Source organism: Euprymna scolopes, chromosome 10 (genome assembly GCF_053919585.1).
Source record: "Euprymna scolopes isolate OS-2025 chromosome 10, ASM5391958v1, whole genome shotgun sequence".
NCBI lineage: Eukaryota > Metazoa > Mollusca > Cephalopoda > Sepiida > Sepiolidae > Euprymna > Euprymna scolopes.
In genome coordinates, this window is record NC_136491.1 from 87,881,522 (window position 1) to 87,909,303 (window position 27,782).

Below are 27,782 nucleotides of genomic sequence, written 5' to 3' on the forward strand. Positions count from 1 at the left end.
ACTCGCGACTCCTAGTCTTGCTAGCCCCAGTCCAAGTAAAGTAAACCTTGTTCCCCTTACTAAGCCGAGTGAATTGTCCCTCGGCCTCCTTCCAATAGAAAATTACAAGTTGCCTGCACCTCCCATTCCCCCGCCCGGATATTTTCTTCCAGTTTGGAGTGCACCCCCTTAACTCCCCCGTCTTTTGTTTTGTACCAAACTTAGCTTTTCAACCACCTTCTGCCATCTAGTAAGGGAGGGCCCTATTAACAACTTTTTTGCTTAAATTGTTTTTTGTTTACCCACCGCAACCAATCTAATATTTTTTCTGCTCTGTTGAATTTGTTTGTTATTATTAAAAAGTATTTATCTTTCATATTATAAAATAATAATAATAGTAATAATCATAATAATAATAAATATAATAATAATAATAATAATAATAATAATAATAATAATAATCTATATATCTATAGAAGGTAAAATGTCTGTGTACATTTCCCTACCAAATAATACTGCCAATTTTCAGTCTAGAGACTCGAGATTTCTCATAAAAGGTATTGGGATTAAGGAAAATCTCCTTAATCAGTTTTCGGCCAGAAATTGACCGTCAATGGGTCAAAGTATAACGATTTAACCTATGAAAACTCTACCAAACTCCTCTGCCGATTTTGGGTCTAAACACTTGATATTTAAAATGTAGGTTACTTGGGCATGAATCAAACATTTTAATTTTATTTGACGCCCCAAATAAATTTTAATGGTAGAAATTGGCGTTACATTTTAAAAATAAAATGACCTCTGCGGGATCTGCCAAATTACTCAGCCAATTTGTGGCATAAATATTTCAAACTTTACATAAAAAAAGATGTTCAACGATACGGCAATCTTTTTTAATCGGTTTTGTTCGAAAACTTGCGGTGCCCAGAAATAAAGTTCACAAGATGTGTCATTTGTTGTGTCTAGAAAACTACTTAGTCAATTTTGGGTCTAAACATTTGAATTTATTCATAACGTATATTCAAACATGCGGCAAGCATGTTAATAAGTTTGGGGGCGAAAATTTGACTGCCACAAGGTCAACGTTGAAAACGTTGATCTTTGTCGATTTTCCCAAATTTCTCCGCCAATGTTGGGTCTTAACACTTGAAATTTTAGATGTAGGTAACTTAGACATGGATATTTTTTTTTTATTTAATAACAAAATAATACATATTAAGTAAATACTGATGTCTAAATTATAAAAAAACTTACCTCTGCGGTCTCTACAAAATTAATCAGAAAATTGTGGTCTAAACATTTGAAATCTTACGTAGAGCGGGTTATGAAGAGCACTGAAGGAAAATGTAGTAGGTAAAAAAAAATCAGGAAAACAGATAGGAAATAGTCAGTATCGCCCACCTCTAGAAGAGAGGGAATTTATTGGCTGTAATAGCCGTAGGGAAAAAGGAGCAGAAAAAAAACAAACAAACAAACTCGCTTCTCGCAGACACGTGGTTCGTCATAAAGAACAATCCAATTCCCAGAACCACCTACACAAAATCTGCCGGATACACCTCATTGCTTTCCAGTTTTCTGCATTTATAGCGGCCGGGAATTGTCCATTTGCATAATCGCGTGAGAGTAGACCCAATTTTACGAGAATTGCATGAGGTCAACGCTAATAAAACTCCATGGACGTCATCTTGGAACTCTCTTCCGCTCAGCCTGAAACACAACAGACGTATCCGAGGTAAGCTCTCTATTTCCCTTCATTTCGGTTATTTCTAATTCTGCTACATCCCCCCTGATCTCATGATGACAAATAGGGGGGATAGTCGTCTATTTCGGGTACTTCTTCGAAGAATCGGAGACTGCACTTCCTCCTTGCCATCTTCCTCATTACAACCGTTATTGCCACCAGTCTGTTCCATAGTCCGGGCAGGTTGGCAGTATCCGTCCATGTCGGGTACTCCTTCGTAAAGGCAAGAAAGGTGGTCCTTCTTTCGCCTCTTCTGTATGTTCATTATATGGCTCAAAATGCTCTCCGTCGTCCTGCATCATTTCAGAAGACATCGTACTGTCTGAGTGTTCCTCTTCCTCCGATGTAACAACATAATGGCGAGGGCGCAGATCGTTCACGTGGTGATGCACACCGTCCACCAAAATCGAGGGAGGGCTGATTACCATGGTCACCTCACCCTTGCCGAACCTAGTGGTACATCGATTTTGCGGTCTTTTGACACACACGCGATCTCCAACCTGGTAAGAGCTGTTCTTGGGACCTGGAGACGCAGTTGCGAGATTGGTCTCCTTTACTCGAACTTCGTATTGATAAATCCTGTTGGCAAGTGCAATGAAGGGAGATGTGTCGTCTCTTGGTGTGATGTTATACCAGTAGACAGCCTCCTGTATGGGGCAGCGCATTCTAACCGCTATTCGTTTCACTGTACGGTGACATCGCTCTACTATGCCATTCCCGGCTGGAGCGTATGCACAACGGAATAACAAGTGAACTCTCCATTTATGTGCAAATGCTTGGAACGCGTTGCTGCAGAAAGCCGTGTCATTTTCTAAAAGGATTTCATGCGGCGAGCCATTCTCGAGGAACACTGCCTCCAAATGATGAATCACGCTTGCCGAGTCCTGCCTCGCCAATTTCCTTCAAATGGAGAAACGCGATGGACCGCATTCTATTTAAGTTAAAAAATGGAAGGTGCTATAATGCGTGATATCCATTCCAATTCTTTGCCAATTCTCGTTAACTTCATGCTTTCTCTTTTTTCACCTGTCTTTATGTGTAGCACATTGTGCTGCCACTGAAGAGCCAAATTGATGTCTTTCAATTCGGCGTCCAGTTCGGAGTTGATATGAGAGTCATCTTCAGGCGGAAGCCAACTTGCATCTTCCAACACAGTTTCACGCATCTAAAAGGCTGCACCAATTGCTAGGGAGCTAGCATCGACCCATACATTCAGCTCTTCGCCGTCCAAACATCAATTTCCCCGGGCCGGATCGTTCTGCTGCACAGATTCTAAGGTTTCAAACATCATACGATTCAGTATTCCACAATCCACACGAAGCCAACCGCACACCGGAAAGTGCCCGACAAGTCGACCACACAGGAAAAACATTGTGCGTCACGTAACAATGACGGGAACCTCTGGAATTGCATTTCCTTTCTTCCACCGCAGTTCACTGCATTCCATCCTGACCGTCAATCCCAGCACCTATGCCCCGTCCTTCAACCCCTCTGGGTTCTTGCACTCCAACCCAAACTGCGCTAGCTCTTCTCTTACACGGGTCGTGGGCACCACGTCTTCATTGACAAAAATGTCATCAATGTAAGCAGATGTTGCGCGGCTTAAAACTTCGTCCTGAGATAATACTTCGCTGACATTATCATTATCAGGGGAGCCACATTCAAACCGAACCCCAGACGGGTCAGGCAGTATGTTTTCCCGTCGATATCCAAAGTCTGGTATGGCTACAATGTCTCATGGATCCGAACTTGTAGAGATGCTCTCCTGAGGTCCAGTAGAAATACGTTAGAACCTTTTTGTCTTCACTCGCGCAGCTTAGCCGCACAAACATTTGCGTTGGCCGTAAACGCGTCTACGTAATGATTTAGCTCCCGGTAGTCCATCACCGGACGCACTTTGGTTTTCTTATGCTGTATCACAGCCATCAGGGGAATTAGTCCTTTGGGGGCCCCAATTCATCCTCTGGGTACGGCACAAGCCAACCATCATCTACCCAGGTGCAGAGATCCTGCGTGTAACCTTCACGGATTTCTGCCAGTACTGATAATTGTGACACTCAGTTGCGTAGCTTCTCAGGGGGGTGTCCTTAGACCCCTTACACGATGCGGTCCACGTTCGGTTTTGATGGTCAAAGGTGGCGGTTAAATCCGGTTCATTAATATAAATGGCTGCGCACTTAATATTTTTCTTGCCGCCCAGCCGCACTGGTTCTGTAACTCAACAAGGACACCTCCCAGAACTTTTATGGTGTCGATCCCTAAAAGTAAGTCAAACCCCAGCGGTTTGCCACGCATCACCAACACATCGATTCTGGCACACATACCTTCATCAGTGGATACAGAGACCGCACCAACACAGCAGCACGCATGGGATATTCTACCAATCGTTTTGACACTCAAGTTCGTTTTTCTCCAAGACCAGCACCGGTCTGCATGTAGAATCGTCCTAGAGCACCGGGTATACATAAGCGCCAAACATCGCGTCCCGTCAACATAAATGCTTATCAGCGGGAGCGTTGTCTATGCATCTTGGTGGGGAAGGAAACTGGCGCTTATGCATCCTTTCCTTCTCTTTTCCCGAGCAGTTCCGAGCCCAGTGTCCACTCTCACCGCAGCGGTAACACCGTGTTTTCGACAGTCCCTTGCAAGGTGGTGTTTTACGTTGCATTACGTCACACTAACAGGAATATTCTGATTCCTGTTGTTGAGTGAGCGTGTGGCCACAGCCACGCCCTGATTTTGTTCCCCAGTCGTAGTAAAAATTCTCGCTCTAGACATTAACTCCCCGATGGTCAGGGCTGTGATGGTCGGCACCTGTTAAAAAGCAATTGAGATGGTGTCAGGGAATCCAATGATGAAAGTCAATTTTGTGAGTCTCACTAAGCCATCTCCTGTGACTAGCCATTCCAATCAACTGCCTGATTTTGTTGCCGTAAACATTCACAAGTTCGCCAGCCCATCTTACTATAGTTGTTTTTCTGTATGCTGCAAATGCATCGTCGGTAAATGTCTCATTTAATCGGGCCTCAATCTGGTATATCTTTCTTTGATCGCTCTCCTCCATTTCCATGTAGAGGGCCAGTACATCACCTTCCAAGTATAAAGATAGCAGACTCGTCACACCATCCACATGCTGGAGTTCTGCGACAAGTCTCACATTTTTCAGCCACCTTACCACGTCTCCCTCGCCAGAGAACGGCTTGATAATATTACTGCTTATCCGCACCTTCGCCATAGTCGGGCCGAAATAGCTTGAAGAAAAATGTAGTAGGCGAAAGAAAATAAATAAATAATCAGGAACACAGATAGGAAATAGTCAGTATCGCCCCCCCTCTAGAAGAGAGGAAATTTCTAGGCTGTAATAGCCGTAGAGAAAAAAGGAGCAGAAAAAAAAAAACAAATAAAAAAATATCGCTTCTCGCCCACACGTGGTTCGTCACAAAGAACAATCCAATCGCCAGAACCACCTACACAAAATCTGCCGGACACTCCTCATTGCTTTCCAGCATCCTGCGTTTATGGCGGCCGGGAATTGCCCATTTCATGAGGGCAACGCTAATAAAAACCCATGGACGCCATCTTAGAACTCTCTTCCGCTCAACCTGGAACACAACCGACGTATCTGAGGTAAGCTCTCTATTTCCCCTCATTTCGGTTATTTCTAATTCTGCTACAATCACATAGGTCCCAAGCAAAGCCAGTCTGAACAGCTAGTGATAATAATAACACGAAGATTTGATTAGGGAAAAGTAAGTTAGACAGCTCCTGTAGTGCTTGTTGCGAGTGAGAACTTGAGTTAGGGTTACATCCCCCACCCCACTACCCCAGACAAGTATAAAGATGCAGCGACAACGATGTATTCATATTATCCTCCCTTATTTTTGAGCTGGCCTTGTGCCTTGTACATAATTGTTTTTTTTTATTTACTAATATTTGGAATTTTCACATTTACCGAAAATAAAGTCTTAATAACCTCGCAGTGTATATATGTTTCTGTAGGTTTTGTTTTTCTGAGCTATCATCTGGGCTGTTTTGGCTAAAAAAGAAATGTGCCCGAAATATCCCGACAAGTTATTTCCCATTTGCCTTGCTAGCATCCTGTTTGCAGCCCCAACTTTGTTTTTCTTTACTCTCTCCCCGCGAGGTGAGAATCTGAGCTGATAAGTACGACCCTACCGCGAGAGTGTAATGTTTAGTGACGACAGCAAATTTAATAATATAGGCATTCAGGCATGTCAGTACGTCTGTCGAATAGAGGGGGAAAGAATGTAATCTTGGGTGCACAGTTTGAACACTGCAGTAAGGGGGGTCAGTTTTTGTGTGGGGCTTTATTAGTTATTAGTTAGAGTGTTAAGATGAGTCTCCTATTCACACAGCTGGCAATGTCAAATAGGTTCCTTGAAAGGCATCCTATTCAGTGTTTAGATGTGCCTGCACAACTAGCAAGCCTCAATCTTATCGAAAACATCCAGCCGCAGCTACGCAATGATAACATTTACACTCTTGAAGAACTTTGGACAAAAGGCAAAGAAAAGTGGGATGCCCTTTCACAGGAGTATCGCTGCAGACTAATAAAAGAAATGCTTAAAGATTGCAAGCTGTCGAATTGCAACATATCTATGCTACTAAATATTAACTAGTTCAATATGTATTTGTCTTTGTATTGAATTAATGTTCTAAAGTTACCTTTAATTAACACTTTTCCATTGTGCGGAGTTTCTTTTCACCTTCTCGATTTGAAGTTATCTTTTAAATTGATGTGAACACTGTGATATTTAAATTAAAAGCCAAATATACACAGTTTAGACTATAGAGGAATACATGGCGAATAATATCCGGTACAGTTTGTTTTATCAGTTTCATTTAATTTAGTGCACATTTGCGGCTGTGGAAAATGAAACACATATACGCACACACACACACGCACACACACACACACACATATATATATATACATATATATATATATATATATACATATATATATATATATATATATATATATTCGTGTGTATCTGGGTGTGTGTAAATCGATAATATGTTGATAGTAAAATGTGCATATATAGAAAGAGAAAGAAGGAGGGGAAGAAAAAGAACAAAATAAATACTGCTGATATATATATATATATATATATATATATATATATATATATATATATATATTTCCTTGAATAGGTTTTTGATAGCTCGTATTTTAGAATGTTGTACACACCAGGTAGAACTATATTTCGGTATACGTTTTTATTTCCACTCTCATGTTTCATAATATGTATATCCAATTTTCAGAAAGGTCTCATTTAAATGGTACTTTTATAAATAAAGCGAAACTATAAGAAAATTGGCAGTATAGCTGGTGTTAAAAGAAAACAGCATGTGTCTGGCAATATTGTACATGTAATGCGCCTCTATTATATTAGATCAGATAACATATTTAAAGTATAACAGATAGGACAATCTGAAAAATTATCAACGAAGCTCTCCTCGGTTTTTTTTGTATACAGGGCACGGATAATAGAAATCTCATTACTTTGTTTGCGGGAAAATATTTGATTTAAATATGCTATATATTTTTAACTTTTCTTTATTTGTTTGACATGAAAACGTATATTATTAACAATTGAAATAATAAGTTCATTAATCACAAGTGTATACGTGTTTATAGAGACCTTTATATCTGTGCAGTTCTTTGAGTTTTTCGCAAGGCGCATTGTCCAATGCATATCCGATTCGATTACAGTAAAAATTTCCGCCGGATGTCGGGATTGTAACCGATCGATCACATCTCTAATAATTATATTCGAAGACACTACGGCATTGAGTCGATTGAAACTATGATGAAAGAGATTAGCTCAGATTGTTTGGACATATGCTTAAAGCCGATGACTCTGCCGTCGCAAACTACACTACAGTGGGGGTCAAAAGAGTGTGCAGACCTATTTTTCTCAATTTCATTATTAAGTTTGATTTAGTTTTCATTTTGAACTCTTCTATCATTTTCTGCTGGCCTTCTGTTTCGGCCCATTACTACACTTTACGATAAAACACAACATTTAATAATAGTTGGGCATTTTCCACTTTTCAGCTGAGTCAAAAGTTTATGCAGATAATCTTAATTTATTGATAATGGCTAAAGGAAAGATGTTGACAGATAAAGAGAAGGGTGAAATTGTTACATTTCTTGCTGCAAAGAAGTCTACATTGCAAACTTCGAAAATTTTGAAACGAGATCATCGAACTGTGAAACGTTTCGTCATTGAAGGCACAGATGGAAGAAAATAAGGCATAAAAGTTGCAGACCAAAGGTGACTTCACCACGCGATATTAGAAAAATCAAGAAGAGTTTACTAGCAAACCCACACAGCACAAGCAAAGCTATTTTCGACCATGCAGGAATGTCTGGCATCTCTAAAAAGACCCGAAATCGGATTTTGAAACAGATAGCCGACCAGAGAACACAGGCAAAATGTCCTCCTTTGAGTAATATAAACTGTCAGAAACGACTAGCATGGGCCACTAAATATTTGAAAACCAATTTTCAAAATGTTCTCTGGACTGACGAAGCCAGAGCAACCCTGGACGGTCCCGAAGGTTGGGCCAAGGGATGGATTCAGACATCAACTGGGGGGAGGAGGAAGAGTTATGATTTGGGCTGGTATTATTGGAAGTGAGATTGTTGGTCCTTTGCTTGTCCCTGGATGTGTCAAAATGAATTCTGTGAACAACTGCAAGTTTTTGGAAGGAAATCTATTGCCCTGGTTGAATTCACAAAATAATGCTCTCACCCAGAATCTAATTATCCAACAAAACAATTCCCCAAGCCATGCTTTTCGGTTCACAAAAGCTTGGCTTTCAGACAAGAGGATCTCTGATGAATGTCTGATGGACTGGCCACCTCAGAGCCCGGATTTGAATCCGATAGAGAAACTCTGGTCGAAGAGGACGGTTTACGAAAACGGGCATCAATTTCATAGTAAAACAGACATTTGGGAGAGAATCAAGGTATCTTCTGAAATCACACCTCAGCAAGTGCATACATTAAAATCTTCTTCGATAAGAGGCTGATTAATTTGATTAAAAATGGAGGAAAGCGAATAAAGGCTTAAATAGTTTAATAAATTCGTATTGTTCTGTTAATTGTTATTTCAGTAATAAATGTTGTTTTCTTGTAATATGTTATCAATATATGATACTATAATCATGTTGACACAATTTTTCGAATCATGTTTAACAATGGTATTTAGTGTGGATAAAGGAGTGCTTGCAAACTCTTTTGACCCATATTCCTTCCTGAACTCATTTAAAGATGAATACCCCCACCCAGAATATGATTATTTGGTTTCCGTTTCTATGAATTTACTTCATATATTTGCATATAAATCAGTGAGTAACATAGTTATTGTATTGGAAAATATTGAAGCATAAATTTATCAATATATACAATTTGCAAACACTTTTAACCACCACTGTATTCTACTAGAAGACTTCTTTTGAGCGACAGAGAATAATGTAGTTGCTGCGATTAGCGTAAATCAGGCACAAGATACGTTTTCATCCGAACTAACCCTATGCGTATACCATGTCGAAATTATAGCTGCTATTATATACCCTCCAATTGTTCGAGACACTGCTCAAAGAAACATAATAATATACAGGTAGTAATAGAGGTGTTCAATTTTTTTAATCGAAATGACTAGGGACAAATACTTCACGATTAATAAATAATTGAGGGACTCATATCCTTAATATTTACAAAAATAAGAATTTTATATTTCTATTTATTACAGTTAAGTTTATAATTTTAATATTATTATGCAGGATGCATTGCTCTTCAATAAAAGAAAATAACACAACCCTGTTATTCTGCGTATATTACTTATATTTTTGATTAATGTATATGTGTATATGTCGATAAATGTTTTGAATCATGTAGCAGAACGTTAATAGTGACTTTAATAGATAAATCAAATTATTTCGCGTTGATATCATGAAGAAAAATTGTAATTGTAATGTATAAACGAGCAAGCTTCGCTGTCAATTAATGATTCTAATTATTCTTGCTCGCACAGAAAACGCAATATTTTATGATATTATTTGAATAAAATAATTTCTGGCATTCTTTAAAATAATCATTACATTTAACCACAAAATTTTTATACTAAAATATTTAAATAAATGATAATTTGTAATTCCATAAAGTATATAAACAAAAGGACATAGAGTTTGATTAATAAAACTTTCCAAACAACCGATGGCCACAACAAATAACACCGTACCTAAGAGTACATCGTGCAGACACTGAGGCTTAAAATGCACAGGCATCATAAATTCAATAAATATATTTAAAGTATTGGTTATACTGCTGCAATTAAGTTTGACTCGTTTTACCATTAAAAACATACATGGACATTACTCTTAATAGAATAAGATTTTGTCATGTCTGAAAAATAGTGTCGCGGATGTTTTCGCAAAAATCACAGAAAACTATAATTATGAAAGCCAAACTAAACACATGATTACACTAGCAGTGGAGTTTCACTCATCAACTACGTGCTTACACTCTTAAAAGTGTTTGACACTAGTAACCACCTTGAAGTACTTTTTTCAAAGTATCCGAAAAATATTGTCTGGCCCTTGTATATTCCTTTATATATGATAGCTGAATTATTTCATCGTATATATAGCCATATAACATATCATTTGAAAGCGCGTTTATTGCTCTATCGAATCGTGTTATTCCTTTCCGTTCTTAATCACTTCCTTCATTCATGCAAACAATTAAATCCGCACATTTTTTTGTTCCAGTTCAAACTTGCACAGAGAGCCCGTGATATAAATGATGTGTTAGCCCAGGAACCAATAACGAACAACTATGGCTCAAGAAATTTCGCAATGTTGAAGAGAGCCTCGACTGTGAAGACGGTCGCGTTCAACTGAATGCGGTCGCTAAGGAACATTTGAAAGCGTTAATTGAAGACGATCGTCGCAACACCACACGAGAATTTGTTGTTGAACTCGAGGTCGACCAATCAGTCGTTCGCTATTTAAAGCAAATAGGGAAGTCAACAAGTTGGATAAATGGATGCCGTATGAATTGACTGATAATAAAAAAAATGTCGTATGATGTGTCGTCCACGCCCCTTCTGCGCAACAAAGCAACCCATTTCTCGAGCGGATTGAAACGTGTGATGAGAAGTGGATCGTCTACGATAACTAGCGACGCTCAGCACGGTGATTGGATACCAGAGAACTTCCACGAAACTCTCCGAAGCCGTAATTGCACAAAAAGGTCATAATTGATTTCCTACGGTCGATCTCATTATTACAGCTCCGATAATCCGGGGGAACGATTACGGCGAAGTACTGCTGACAAATTTACGAAATGCATAAGAACCTCCAACGCATGTGCCCGAGATTGATCAATACGAAGGGATCAATTTTCCTCCATGCCAACGCTCGCCCGCATGTTGCTCAATTTACGCTGCAAAAACTGAACGAATTTGATTACGAGACAGTGGCTTATTCGGCATATTGACAAGACCTCTCGCCCACCGATTATCACGTTTTCAAGTATCTAGACAACTTCATGCGCGAAAAATGATACACAAGCCGAAATGATGCCGAATTGGCCTTTAACGACTTCATCGTTTCCAGAATTCCGTAATTCTAGGTTAATGAGATAAATATAATTGTGTCTCATTGGAAAAATTGTGTCGATTCTAATAATTCTTATTTCGATTGATTAAGTTTATTATGGAAGGAGTTATGATCTTTTGCAGCTAAACGTCAAAAACGACATTAATTTGCAGTATTCTTCTATGACCGATGCAGTACTACAATTCACCCATGTGTAGAAGATTGTTGTCACATGGGGCTCGTCCATTTTCTACAAGGCTTTCACTTTTAGACATAATTCAAAAAATATTATATAATATTGATGCAATATTAGTAATGATCAAACCTATATCTTATCGTCGAAACATTGCATTTTTTTACTGTTTTACCAGTACTTAAACAGAACGTTTCCTGGCGCTGAAACACTCAAACAACTTGTTCCCACACAATGTTTTTATTTCATATTTAACCGACAAGCAGCAAAATCTCTTTATTCTTGAGGCCTACGGATGTCGGAAAGCTTACTACGCCAATAGATTTTTTTCCTCACACTTTTAGATGTTCGCACCTTTCTCGTTTCCAGCTCCCATGAGTGCATTAAACTGCTTAAGATTAAATGCAGTGTGAACGGATACTCGCTGCTCACCCACAATAAAACAAGATGGTGTATAGCACATCTTGATTTCCAAGTAACTTGTTTCAAGTAATAGAGTGAAATAATTTTGAATTTATTATTGTTAGAGACAAGGTAATTGTATTAAAACCTTACTTAAAACTCATTCCTAAAAAAAGGAAAAAGTAAATTAGCACACAATGTATAAAAGTCAGTGTGTCTTAGCGTTACATTGGTTTATTTTAATGGGATCTGGATAACAAAAATCCTTGCTTATAAATATCATGTGAAATAAAAAAAATAAAATACATTTCCAATAATAATTAAAACAAACATATTCTGAGCTTACGGACCTACTATTATTACAATAAATGTATTACTACTTAAGGTGCCTAGTTTTAATGAGTAAATTTTCTATGTCACATTTATTTGCGCGCTTTTCATTTTATCACTCTTCGTGCATTTCTCTGACTTCATCTGAATTTCCGGAATAAGTTCATATGAACAATTGGTTTTATCAATTTTATCTGGTGTTTCTGTAATGTTTTTTGTCTGGTATTTTGATTATTTATTTCTTCTACACCGGCGTTTTCCTTTGTTGACAATTGTATTCTCATAAGCGATAAGATATTGCTTTATCATAATGCCGTAGGATTCTGTTTGCTGAATGCTTCTTACTCTCGTAATGTCTTTTATAAAATGGAGAGAAGACATTAATAATACCTTTATGATTTATCAATATTCTCTTTGTCCTGTGTTCGCCAATCCCTGACCATAGCTTCCCGACGCAAAATGCTGATACACCGTCAATGATAACCATGATGACTACGACATTGCCTGTATATAAAGCTTTATACATCTTATATAAAACACTGTGATCTCTTCAGATCATATATGTGGTAATGCCGCTTACGTGGGTAATAAATGCGCATTTCTTACTTTCTCATGACATTTTTGCCAATTGTGTTCCTGTTTTGCCCACGGGGAAGTGTGAGTAAAACATGTTACTTCTATTTCTACCAGTATTATTTTGAAAAATAATTTATCTTAGTTTCTAGAAAAGATGGCCACATAAACAAATTACTATTCGTGTTAGTCACATGTAATATAATGTATTATACATTGTCTTCGTTTTTGCGTTTTACTTTACTATTTTTGCGTAAACCTTACTATTAAGTGACCGAAACGTTACTTTTATATATAGTAAAAATAAATGTAATAATGTTGCTATATTTACCCTTTGATCTATATAGCGTTTTTTATTGGAAATTGTCCAGCATTTTCCACTGAATTATCTGTATAATCAACAACTAAACGATTTTGTCTTTTTATCCATGACAGAGGAATTATCTTTTTACATGTTTACATTTTGCCCAATACAAGAAATTGTATTTATTTATTTTTGTATTCTATTAGATATAACGATGTTTCTACTTGCTTGTGAATCCTATTTTTATTTATACTAAGCTACCTTTCCAATTAAACAATTAAACCAAGTTTACCTGTTGCAAAAATGCTTATATTTTCAATTAATTTATCATATGTTTATCCTTCATTTTTAACGTGATCAATAATTCCTTCTGATTTATCAAAAACAATGATGTTTTCTCTCCTCACACTTTATTTATCTTTATTATATTAGCGATTTAAAACAGTAATCCTTCGCTTAAGTTTAATATTGTCGATATATTTTGCAGAACACTCACAACTTAACATAGATAGAAAGATCTTTTGGATTTCAATCTCTTTCTAGCGTAGCTTGTTCTCTATTTTTTCACTGATGCGATCGCTTTGGAAGTACGTCCAAGGATGGAGTACTGCTGCCACATCTGGGCAGGAGCTGCTAAAAAAAGCCTATCCTGCTTTAACAAAATAGTCTTCATGGCTTAGTGGAGGATGACCTTTTCTCTTCTCTGCTACCTTTCTCCCACAGAAGGGACGTTGCGAGCCTGTTTTTGTTTTTAATGTTGTTTCCATGGCAAGTGCTCGTCTGAGCTCCAATCTCTCATTCCCCTATCAAAAATTTCTCGAAAAAAAAACAATCTAGCTGAACCCACAGTCAATAATTGTCCCCACTGTTTATCTGTGCCTAAATCAAAAACGTAGATTCCATGAACAAAGCTTCTTTCTTAGAAGTGCACGCCTGTGGATCTCTGTTCCGTTTGCTTGTTTCCCACCTAACTACAACTTATATGTCTTCAAGTCATACATAAACACATTCCTGATAAACCGCCCCCTTAAGTAAGACACTTTATCAAATCTTTATTACAAACGATTACTACGCTATTATCCCATTGGTTACTGTACACGCAATAACCCTTATCCCCAAGTGGTTTCCGGACGTTTATAAGGGGTGAGTACCATGTAATATATATATATATATATATATATATATATATATATATATATATATAATTTATGAAGCTATAAGGTCAGTTCATAACTGCATAGTTATAATGAACGTTTACTAAATAATGTTTCATCTTTTCAGTATAAATCAGTACTAATTTTCTACAATTCGGAGTAAGATGTTATACCAGGTGGTACTGTAGTGAAATCAAAGCCATCATTCCCGGGGAGAGAGTATACAATTTTTTTTTTATATAAATTGGCTGGGAAGCTCTGCCAGCATTTTCTGGTTGCGGTGCCATATGCGGTAACAATAAATCTATTTCGCCTATAAAACTGGAGACAAAATCTGGGAGGTTGTACTTCTTAGTAATACTAAAAGACTAAATGCCTCTACTCGCCGTTTAAAAAAGCCACCGGGATAAACATATTTCTGTCTTGCTGGTTTTCAAGGTCACAGCAAATTAACAACCAAAATCGCTTTCTTGTTCAAATATAACCCTGAAGCAGTAGGTATTTTATTATCTCTTTTATATTTGTTACTAGCATGGGCGCACGGCGTTGCCCAGCGTTACCCGTGTGTTTGGAGGTGTGTGTTGAGAGAAAAAAAGTGGTTGCAGGAAGGCAGGCTCAAACCCGTATCGTGAAAAAGGAAAAGAACTGGAAAACACGTGCACAATTTGACCTTTGAAAACTCTACCAAACTCTTCCGCCAATTTCGGGGCTTAACACTTGACATTCTAGAAATAGATTTCTCGGACAGGGATCTAACTTTATTACTTGATTGGAGCCCAAAAAAATAAATTTTAAGGGGTCATAATAGGGGTCAAATAAAAAGATGACATCTGCGGTCTCTATCAAATTAGTCATATATTTACTGGTCTAAATATTTGGAATTTTCATAAAGTGTATTCAGAGATAGGGCAAGCTTTTTTAAGTAGGAGGAAAAGTAAAAAATTGACCGCTCATTTTTTTTTCTCAACATATACCTTCAATAATCCGGGCAACGCCGTGCTGTAATGCTAATATATATATATATATATATATATATATATATATATATATATATATATATATATATATATATATTAAAGCATGCGTTCCCAACATTGCCCAGGTGTCTGGAGGTGTACGTGGAGCCAAAAAAAAGTGGTAGGCAAAAACGAAAATGAAGTAATTATATTATAGATAACGTTAGTCAGACGTGAAATGATGAACGTATTTTACATTTCCTCTAACAACTTAAAATTGAATTTGTCTGCCGAATATATTTGCTTAATGCTGTACTCTGTTTCTTGCAGTGACTACCGGAGTTTTCTACAATTTATTTCAGTTTCCAAAGTAGTCCTCGCGCGAAAGAGCAGGACACAAAATGTTTGAAATAATAATAATAATAATAATAATAATAATAATAATAATGATAATGATAATAATAATAGTAATAATAATAATAATAATAATAATAATAATAATAATAATAATAATAACAAAGACTTTCGTTGGTGAGGACTACTATTGACCGTAACCAGTTATACAGTCCTTTTGAAATTTTTATCTCCATTTTTCTCGTAATGTACTGAATATATGTTAATGAAACCTGTATGAAATATGTTCCTTAATAAATTTTAAACATTTTCCATTCTGATAGAAGTTTAAAAAAATTAATCTAAAATGTTATTTTTAAGTTTTTGATTAAAAAAATAGGGTTTTCTCATTATTCAGACCTGTATTTCAAAGAGGGGGTTGAAAAAATGAGTTGTGGTGTAGGGAGAAATACAAACTGCAATAGAGAGAATGTTCAGACCTGTAATAATACAAAGAGAGTGTTGAAAAAATTAGTTGTGGTGTAAGGTGAAACACACACTGAGAATGAGAGCTTTGAAATATAAATTTAAAATGATAAGATACAAATTAGAAACGCATTTCATCCAAGGCATAAAAATTGTTAAACAAAATGTTTTTATTATAGGGTTTAAAAATTAAGGTAAAAGATTTAATTTGAAATGTATTTATCTTCAAAGTGCACTTTTATTAAGTTTACAAAGTAAGGTATAACAATTTAATTTAAATTGAATCAAAAAAATATTATGGATTTATTTTATGTAATGTACATTTTGTTGCAATTTAAAAACATTATTTTTTCATCTAGCAATTAATAATATAGATATAAAATTTTCAATGATTAAAAAAAAATGCAACAAAATGTACATTACATAAAATAAATCCGGAGTAATTTTTTGATTCAATTTAAATTAAATGTTATACCTTACTTTGTTAAATTTATAAAAGTGCACTTTGAAGATAAATAAATTTCAAATTGAATCTTTTACCTTTACTTTTAAAGCCTATAGTAGAAACAGTTTCTTTAATAATTTTCATGCCTTGGGTGAAATACTTTCAAACTTGTACATATCTGTGTCATATTTACATATTTTTTTATGTTTACCACAGTGTAAAAACTTATAAAAATGTTGTAGTATTTTTCATTGTTAAAAACACTTCTTTTTTTTTTTAGATTTTATTTCTATGATTTTTTATGATGTTAAAAAACTTTTTAATTTTATTTTTAGATTTTATTTCTATGATTTTCTATGATAAAAATGATGCGAAAACTCGAACATAAAATAATGTTCGCGTAGACAAATAAAAACTCTCGAGAATTGCATTATTATAATAAATGTGTTTTTCATCTTGTATGTTATATATCTTGATTTCATATGTTCACAGTGAAAGAGTATCTATTAAATTATATTAAATTACTGAAGTAAACCTGCAGTAAATATTACATAATGTTATTTTTTTGAAAATATATACGTATATTGTATGAAATATTATTCAAATCAAAGTTAAAGACCTATTCTCTATCGTTTGCGACGTTATTAATTGTATAATGGTAAAAAGTAATGCTATGATTGTAAGAATTAAAAAAAATAATATATTTTACGAATATATACATGCACACACACACGCACACACACACATATATATATATATATATATATATATATATATATTTATAATTATTTTAAAAATATAATTATCCACTGACACGAGATTCGTCGTCTACGACTCATCAGAGTGGCTAAATCTAGCGAAATTCAGCCACTCTGATGAGTCCTGGACGAAACACGCGTCAATGGATAATTATATTTTTAAAATAATATATATATATATATATATATATATATATATATATATATATATATACCGCTCCTTATGTGGGGGCACCAAATTGGCTAAAGGGAACAGTATTCCCAACTCGCATTTGTGCTCGAAATTTGCGTGCATACGATACATAATACGGATGGTATTAGTGATAATGCGCGTTTACCCAAGGCACAACTACAGCTTAGGAATATGATGTTTAAATATTTACCTGTGAAAACTAATCCCGAAAAAGAAAACCGAGATCATCGAATTAAGGAATAATAATTAATATTGGTAATTATAACCACGACGTGTTCATCATTATTTTTGTGATACGTTAGATGTGAACATATATCTGGTTGCTTATCTCCCTAAATAGAATCCCTGCTAATTTGATTCTAAATAGTAGCCTATTTCTACATAGTGGCACTGTGTTTGGGATGAATTAACAGTAAGAAAATATACTTTGTTGCACATGAGTTTGCTGAACTCAAAATACGAAACACCTATTCCTGTTAAACTGTATACATAAATAAATACAGGTGAAAAGATATCATCTAAAATATAATAATACGTAACAACAATTTTTGTAGCATGTATCATCGTATTATATTTGACTCATTGTTTATATTTTACTGTTTAAAGGGATCTCATTAGATTACCTAAATCAGTTATTAAACATAAAGCGTATATATGTTCAACATCTACTTTTAATGTAAGATTTACGACACATATCCGATATTACAAATTAATAGTTTTTAGAAATAATAATAATATTCATAAATAATACGAAAAATAACAACAATAATAATAAAACTTTTAGAAGTGTGAGCCATTTTGAGTTTCAGGACAGTTTCAGATGGTTCGCTGTTACACACAAGTCCTGGGAGGTGACTTGTTTGTAGTAGACAGTTCCACAGAACAAAATATTCTTACCGTGTCGAGACGGAAAAGAACATGCGAAATTGATCCAGAAAAGGTTTAATATTTATGAAACATTTCTGGTTTCTGATTGGTTGGTAGCAGAACGTGAATCAATTTTATTCGTCAGTTCTAAGCAGCATCGTTTATAAATAGAATCGCCCGACTGTGTGGGATAATACCCCATTATAAATCTTTTATGATGGGATGTGTCTCCTAGCGGCTTCGGCTGCAGGAAGACAGGGTAGTACAAGTCAAGGATTCGTCACTTGACACTCAGCCCAACAGTTGAGGGGCCGGGAACCGGCCCAGCACCTGTTGGACTGAGGTACACCGCCTGGGTAATACCTAGGAAGTCCACCCTCCCAGGCCTTGCCACCGGGCTTTCCGGTGGGGCAAGTTTATTGCTTGCTGCCTGAGGCGCCCTGACCGGGGAATGCCGACGGGGTTACTCAGGCAATTGTTAAAAATTGCAGGATTGCCTCTCCTTTAGGGGAGCCTGCGGGATTCCCACTTTCCAGGCCTTGTGCCAAATATTGCCGATGTGGGCGGCAATTAAATATATACCCCATTATAGAAGCGTGTATGATGTGATGTGTCTCCTAGCGGCTTCGGCTGCAGGGATACAGGGTAGTACACGTCAAGGATTCGTCACTTGACACTCAGCCAAACAGGTGAGGTGCCGGGAACCGGCCCAGTATCTGTTGAACTGAGGTACGCCGCCTGGGTAATAACTAGGAGGTCCACCTTCCAAGGCCTTGTTACAGGGCTTTCCGGTGGGGCAAGTTTATTGCTTGCTGCCTGAGGCGCCCCGACCGGGGAATGCCGACGGGGTTACTCAGGCAATTTTTTTTAAATTGCAGGATTGCCTCTCCTCTAAGGGAGCCTGGGGGGTTCCCACTTTCCGGCCTTGGTCCACATAATGCTGATGTGGGCAGCATTTAAATGAATACGCCATTATAACACCAAAATATTGCAACAAAACTAAAATAATATTGAAATGGTATTAATAGTAATAATAATAATGATAACAATAATGGTATCAATAATAATTCAAGTAATAATAATAAAATAATAATGAAAATAATAATGGTAATAATAATCGTAATAATAATAATAATAATAATAATAAAAAATTAATAATTATAATAAAAACACTAATAATAAAATAATAATTATTGTATAATAATGATGATAATAATAATAATAATAATAATAATAATAATAATAATAATAATAATAATAATAATAAAAATAATAATAATAATATAGTAAATTTTATATTTTCGATGAATTGAAAGCATTAAAACGTCTACAGAAAATAAACTAGACGAGCTTGTAAGTCTGAATTTCAAATATATAAAACTATTTCAAATATTTATGTTTTGATTTTTCGCAAAAGTGGATTGTAAAAGATTTTAACTGTGTAAAATATTAATTCGAGAACACAAAAGCTCGCTCGTTGTTAAAATATTGCTACGTTTCGTAGGCTTCCAATTTTTGAGTTAAAAATATATTTCGTTTGACCTTTGTATAAGAAAGCGCGCGTCGGATGCTCATATACACCCATCGATCATCGCTGGATCAAATACATTGAGAATTGCTGTGATAATCTCTAAAAACAAAAAAATTCTAAAGTAGAAACTGCCTCTCGTATTTATCGTAACATTTCTGTCTTCGTAAATCTTCAAAATAAATATCTGATTTAAACAATAGGAATTTTCACATCGACTTATGGATATGTTGATCCCAACTTAACTTAATCTGTTTCGATTCAGTCCCATCTATTATTTTTATAGGTTTCATTTTTTATATTTTTTATTGTATTCTAAAGTCGATACTACATTGAAATAAATAAATAATAAGTAGTGTTTTAAAAATAATTGTATGTTTAGGAATTTAGAGTCAGTTATAAGGAAAATAAAACGAACTTTCAAGTGACAATGACGAAATAGAAGATATCAGGAGAAATAAAGGCGGGAAATTACACCCACGAGATACACTGCCATTTAAATATATTGTTATGCTATATATATTTTCGTCAATCATTATATTAAATTTAGTATATAATCAACGGTCTATTTTTAGAAGATGTTCGCAAATATATCCACGGCGAATAAAATGATAAAGAAAATCTGCGCCGTTATTTTTTTCCTGTATAATTCAGTTATAGGATAAGAGTCCACCTGGATTTACGCCAACAATAAACATCAACCGGCAGTTCCATAAATTAAATATTATTGAATCGTTTTGTCTTGTGAGGTGCATGCATAGTCGTAATCAATCCAGGACAGAGTTAGTGGAAAATATACAGTAAACATGTGTGTGAACATTTTTGAAATGAAATGATAAACAAGTTTTACCATTTATATATATATATATATATATATATATATATATATATATATATATATATTATTATTATTATTATTATTATTATTATTATTATTATTATTATTACTTTTCACGCCAAACAAGGCAAATTGCCACTTGGGTATTGGGGGCTACTATCAGGGGCAACAACTACTGGAGTACTATGTAGGGGTTTGGGCAGCAAGATGTCGGTTCACGTAACACTTGAACTTCTGAACGTCAGTACTGTTGGGGAACCAGGGACCTGGAATGGAATTCCAGAGTCTAGCGGTTCTGGGGAAGAAACTATTGGAGTAAAAAGATATTTTACATCTAGGGATCTCTACAGTGTGGGGGTGGGATTTAGCAGCCTGTCGGGTTTGTCGAGGGTGCTCACGTCGTGGGGGCACAAGTGATTACAGTTCGTCAGAGCATTCACCCCTCTAAAATACTTGTAGAAAAGGCCGAGGGATGCAACATTTCGTCGATGGGACAGAGGCTGAAGCTTTGATGCTAGTTTAGGGTCTATCATGTTTGCGACTCTCTTTTGAACCGTGTCAATGAGCGAGAGACTAGTAGCAGATGCACCAGGCCAGATGTGACAGCAATACTCCATGCCTGGGCGAATGGTGGCCTTATGGAGGTAAAGGATACTTTCGGGTGTTAGTAGTTGTCTAGCACGGTAGAGAGAACCCACCTTTCTTGCAGCGGCCCTGGCAAGGCCTTCAGGAGTAGATAGGTTCTGTCTATTGCCCGGCTTCCATACTCCTTCTTTGCCTATTAGTAAAGCGCACAGACACTATCTCAGTGATTCGACAGAAACACCCAGCGGTAGATCTTGTTTCTTGGCTAGGGCAATGAACGCCGTTTTTCCTCATTCCCAGCACACCCCAGCCCTAAAACTGGACATTTGGGAGTGCTTGAGTATGATATATGCCTGAGCAATTAGATTGGGTTTACCTTCTTCTAATGGGTTGAGGGCACCGGATTGACAGTTCCTGGCTGCTGTTCCCCACTGGTAGTACAGGAGCCCTAACTCTTTGGTAGCGCTTAGAGCGGCTGCTCCATAAACAGTCGAATAATATCGGGTTGTTGTAGTGTCATGACGCGCATGGAAAGGGACCCTGCACTTATCCCCGGTGGGCTTTCCTGAGGCCACAATCCTAAGCTGATGGTCTACTTGTGATACATGTCTGATGCTCTGCATAACCTATATATACATATATATATATATATATATATATATATATATATAAGTATATATATATAAGTATAAATATATAAGTATATACATATATATAAGTATATATATAAGTACATATATATATACATATATATATATATATATATATATATATGATTGCACGAACTGCCACGTTACGTTGAACTTGGAATTCAAGCTCTTATTTCTCTCTGAAATAACCATAACCGCATAATTATTCGTATATTTTCATTGGCTCTGGTAATTTGAGGAAAAGTTTCCATGTTAACGTAATGGTTTAATTGTTAGAAAGGTTCATTGGTATACCACCAGAGGTTTTAAAGATATGAATATCTACATACACACTGTGTCATTAATGACTTGAAAGGCATTGTATTCCTTACTTGATCATTATGTTATAAAACATTATTTGTATTTCTCTGTCAAGCAGGAAAATATATAAAGAAAATACACGACCATGCACCTTGGATTAAGGATGATATAACAAAGCCTGGTGGTTTCTATTATATGGAACCCTCTGGAATTTTGGTAATGATGACTTGACAACTAAACCATACTTTAAACCAGATTCATCATCTGATGACGTTTTGTTGAAAGTAATGTGTTTGTGTAAAACAAAACATTTTATACATTCCATATTAATGAATATAAAAATACCTGAGTTGGGTGTGTTTGCAAGTAAAAAGAAAGTTGGCGAATGTCTAATAAAATCCATTAAAAATATAAGAAAAGACAATGGAAAACGTTAACGAATGCCTAATTCTATATTTAATGAGGTTATTGGGATATTATCTTTATTAAAATTCAAATGTAGCCTGCTTTTATTTTATTTAATAAGGTGTATTACATTTTTTGATAAGTAGATGTAGTATCGATTCCTTCAATCTATGCAAGTAATTATCACGGAAAAAATATGTTAGCAACTTTAAAGTAATCATAATTTAATGAGATTTATAATATACTTAAACACGTTTCGAACGTTTTTTTTCATTAATGAGGAGAAATTCTCACACTGAAAACTAATTTAAAATCTACATTTTATGGTGTAAATAAATAAGGTATTTAGACAGAACCTGATAGTTATAATAGATAGTTGCAAAATAATATATTGATTTGATATGTCTTGGAAAAATAATATATTGATTTTAAACTTTTATATACTCGATTTTATACAGAGCTATTAGCATTTACAAAACAAAACTTTTTTTTTATTTCGGCTACTCTGTTTTAACCAACTTACAGTTCGACATGTTTAAACATGTGTTTTTATTTTAAATACATCAATATTTTGTCTAATATGGGCACATTAGATTTACGAATTGTAATTACACATGCATGGCATCTATATTCTTCCAGTCTCGTCCAAGTAATTAGTTTACTGTATAACATATTAAGCAATATCTAATTGGATATGTATCTCTTATGAATTACATATTTATTAAGTCTAATATATTGACTCATACTCTACGCAAACAAAGTATTCACAAGAGTATATTCTATCATAACATATATTTTTCGTAGTTAGAATATTGTGTACATTTTGGGTTCAACATTTAAATGTTCTGAGTGGTCTAGTTAATGATTATCCTTATACATCTATTGCAGTGGTTTTAAAATTTACAGCAAACACACATACCTCGCCGGCATTCCTGACCCTGGGAGCAAAGATAAAATCGTAGTATCTTCTCTGGATATTGCTGCACATGAAGTTATAGGTGGAGGCAACCCCACATATTAGACTTTTGCTCTCATAGCAATCAGTTTTGGTCAATGTAGCGGACAACTTTCATACCAATTATCATTATCAGGTTCTCCACCCACTTCGGAGGAGCACGTCCCCGTCTCCCCTCCCCTTCCTCTTTCTCTCCACATAAAAATCGAACTTCTATCTAATTTTCTCAGTGGAGACGCAAATAAATAAACACACCATTCACCGCTGGAAAAAAATGGCAGTACCCCTTCATTTTAACGAACGCCCGACAAGAATAATATTAAATTTAATAAAAATCGGTTAATTCTTCAATACCAAACTGTTTACAGACTATAAAAATAATTTTAACAAATAAAAGTTATTAAAATGTATCTTTCAATAAGAAACATCTTTAACTGTGGTTGTTATAAATTGTAAAATCGAACGAGTAATCATGAACAAGTATACTGCATTATGAGATATGTGAGCCTGTTGCATTGCAATCAAACCGTCAGCATCTGGATAAAGCTTTGTCAGGAGAAGTATCAGATCACCACACTCTGTTATATTGAGTAAGTTTCTTTGTTTGCTGCGGAGCCTTGACATATGTAAGAAGTTTTAAAAGCAAGGATGTATCTTTTAATCTGCTTTACTTAAAATTGCTATGCTTATTTTGGTGTCTTTAGAAAAAAAACACCCAATATTATTGCTTATGAGGAGACTTTGTTTCAAAATATATGGAAAAATTATTGTCCAAGTGTATATATATATATATATATATATATATATATATATAAGTGTATATATATAAGTATATATATATATATATATATATATATATATATATATATATATATATATATAAGTATATCACAATAAAAACATCGTTTCCGCAACGACCGTACAATTTGTAGATTTTGTTTTGTTCTTCGTTATGAAACCGGTTATTAATTTTTATTTCTAATTATAAATTATTAATCATCTTACTTAATATATATATATATATATATATATATATATATATATGTATATATATATATATATATATATATATATATATATATATATATGGGTGTGAGGGTGTGTGTGTGTGTGCGCGCGTGTGTGTGCGCGTGTGTAGGGGGTTGGGTTCTAATAACGTGGAATGATTGGAAACTGTGGAAAAAATAGAGAATAAAATTTGTATATCAGTCAAACGTATGAGAACATGTAAGTAGACTTGTACGAAGACGTTTATGAAAGAATACTAATATTTATATTTTTAGAAAATAAAAAGAATTAGCATAAATCTTGTCTTTTTAAGAAAATACGTTACTAGAATAACACATTTGCGAATAAAATAAGAGGAACAAACATAATCATATATATATATATATATATATATATATATATATATATATAAATAAATATGTATACATAAAAAGGCAAATACCCACGAATACATAATCCATATAATTATTGCTTGCATATATATATATATATATATATATATATATATATATATACATATATATATATATATATATATATATATATATATTATTTTATTACCGTGTATCTGTTTAGTTACACATGTTTCTGTGACCAAATCGTATCAGCGATTCAGCAACTTCGTCAGACTTACACTGATGTTGCTGGATTGTTGATACGATTCGGTAACAGGGCATGTGTAACTAAACCGATAAATGGTAATAAAATAAAAAAATATATATTTGCTCTGCAGTAGTATTGAATACCTTCTTCAGGTTTCTACTGATTACCAGTTTTGTTATATATATATATATATATATATATATATATATATATATATATATAAATATATATATATGTATATATATATATATATATATATATATATGTATATGGCGAAATAAAAAGGAATAAACCGAGTTATGTTTTCATCAATATTTTGTCTTTTTTTTATAAAAAAATCTCAAAATAAAGACAAAATGTTTATTCATTTTTATGTCTCTGTGTCTGTATGTCTGTCTGTCTCTCTGTCTGTTTGTCCCTCTATCCATCTATCTATTTATCTATCTATCAATCTTTATATCTATCTCTCTCTCTCTCTCTATATATATATATATATAGGCATAATTATTTAGCTGTTGCTATATTTGTTAAAGCATAATACATATGCTAATATTATTTAGTTTTAATTACATCCAATTCATATTTATTAACATAAATGTTTTGTGTTTTTCATTCTTTTGGAAAAAATATTGCCCACTGCTCCTTTCGTACTCTCTATCCCGATGTGATGTGAAAGTTTATAAACTATTTGCTATATTTAATAAAGAAAGTGTACACTGAATACGAAATAAAGGAAGAGTTTGTAAAGTCTTCGAACAAGTAAAGACAGAAAAGTAGCGTAATTCCATTGGCATATTCCTAGATGGAATACAAAAGAATAAAACACAGTTATGAAATAAAAAAAGCAGAATTAAATAAAAACCAGGAATTGTTTAAAAAGTTTCAGAAAAATATTAAAAAACAACAGAACAAAGTAGATGTCCTTTGTCTAGCACATAATAACTTGCCTTTTCAAATTCTTTGACAAGCTCATCCATTCACAAGTGAATTGTTCCACCTCAGTTGGCATTTTTTGATAAAGACAAAATAAAATTAATGAATGCAATACGAACACAAACAACGTACTGAAAACCGCCACAAGTAGATGCACATTGAATTGTAATTAGCTCAATTCACAAATACACACACATATGTATACATACATATATACATTCATACAAATATATATATGTATATATACATATATATATAACTATATATACACATATACACTTATTCATATGTATACATAAATATATATGAGAAATTTATTGTTAGTCCGAATACAGAAATGTATATATATATATATACATCTATAATATATATACATATATATATATATATGCATACAAGCATGTATAAGCATATCTATATAAATAGACAGAAGAACACATATACATACGTTGCTTTCTTGCATAATTTATTAACTGAAACTGACATCACAAATTTTGTATAGGTTTATAATCACAAAATATTTGACTTACGTATATACACATTACTCACTGTATACATGTATATATATATATATATGCATACATATATTTGTGTGTATGCACATATTCAATATATATATATATATATATATATATATATATATATATATATATATATATATATATATAGCGTCAATCGCTTTATGGCAGATTAGTGAAATATCAATATTCTAATTACCCTACTATTATTTAGTATATTTCTACCACTCTCATAAGTAGTAATGGTTTTATTGCACCTTTACTTTGGCATCTATATGTATCCTTAGCATTTTGCATCAAGTTAAACGCAATCATAGTCATTGCCATCCTAATCTCCGACCGCCCCCTTTATCATAACAGAAGAAACTTGTAAATATATTGCCGTATATTACATTTATTTTTATAACCTTGCATACCCCTCAACAAATTATAAGCGATTATATAGCCGTCATTTGCCGTTTAGGTTGCACCAATCAAAATTACTACCCTATAGAAAATAGACACCACACAAACCGTTTAAATAAATTACGACGCAGCAACAATACACCCCCAGTTTAACCCTAATACATATACCCCTTAATCTCAACACTATGTTAAAGACAATATACACTCTTATAGATCATACTATATATAACAAGCTTCTCGTTATTTATTTAGAATTCAATAAAGCTTCCCTCAACATTCTATTTTGCCTTTTAATCTTTTTCGTCGCTAATGAACCTTACGCTGGACGCCGCATGTTTCCCATGCTACCTTCTCTACACTTCTGATGAAAAGAATTAGGCTTCGAAATTCCCTGGCATAAAGAGGCCCTTCTATCCCGCAAATTTTGCCTGTATTTCATTATTCAATAAATGATCCATTCTATATCTACCAATATATAGTTTTTGTCTTCATTTCATACTCTTGTTGTCCTATTGTATAAGCTCCAATAATAATTCTCCTTTTGTGGAATTGGATTTTCTCTTTTCCTCCTACACATTAAGCTATATATATATATATACACATATATATATTTACATATATATGTATACATATGTATATATATATATATATATATATATGGGTGTGTGTGTGTGTATTCATGAATGTTTCTTTCTGTTTCAATTATA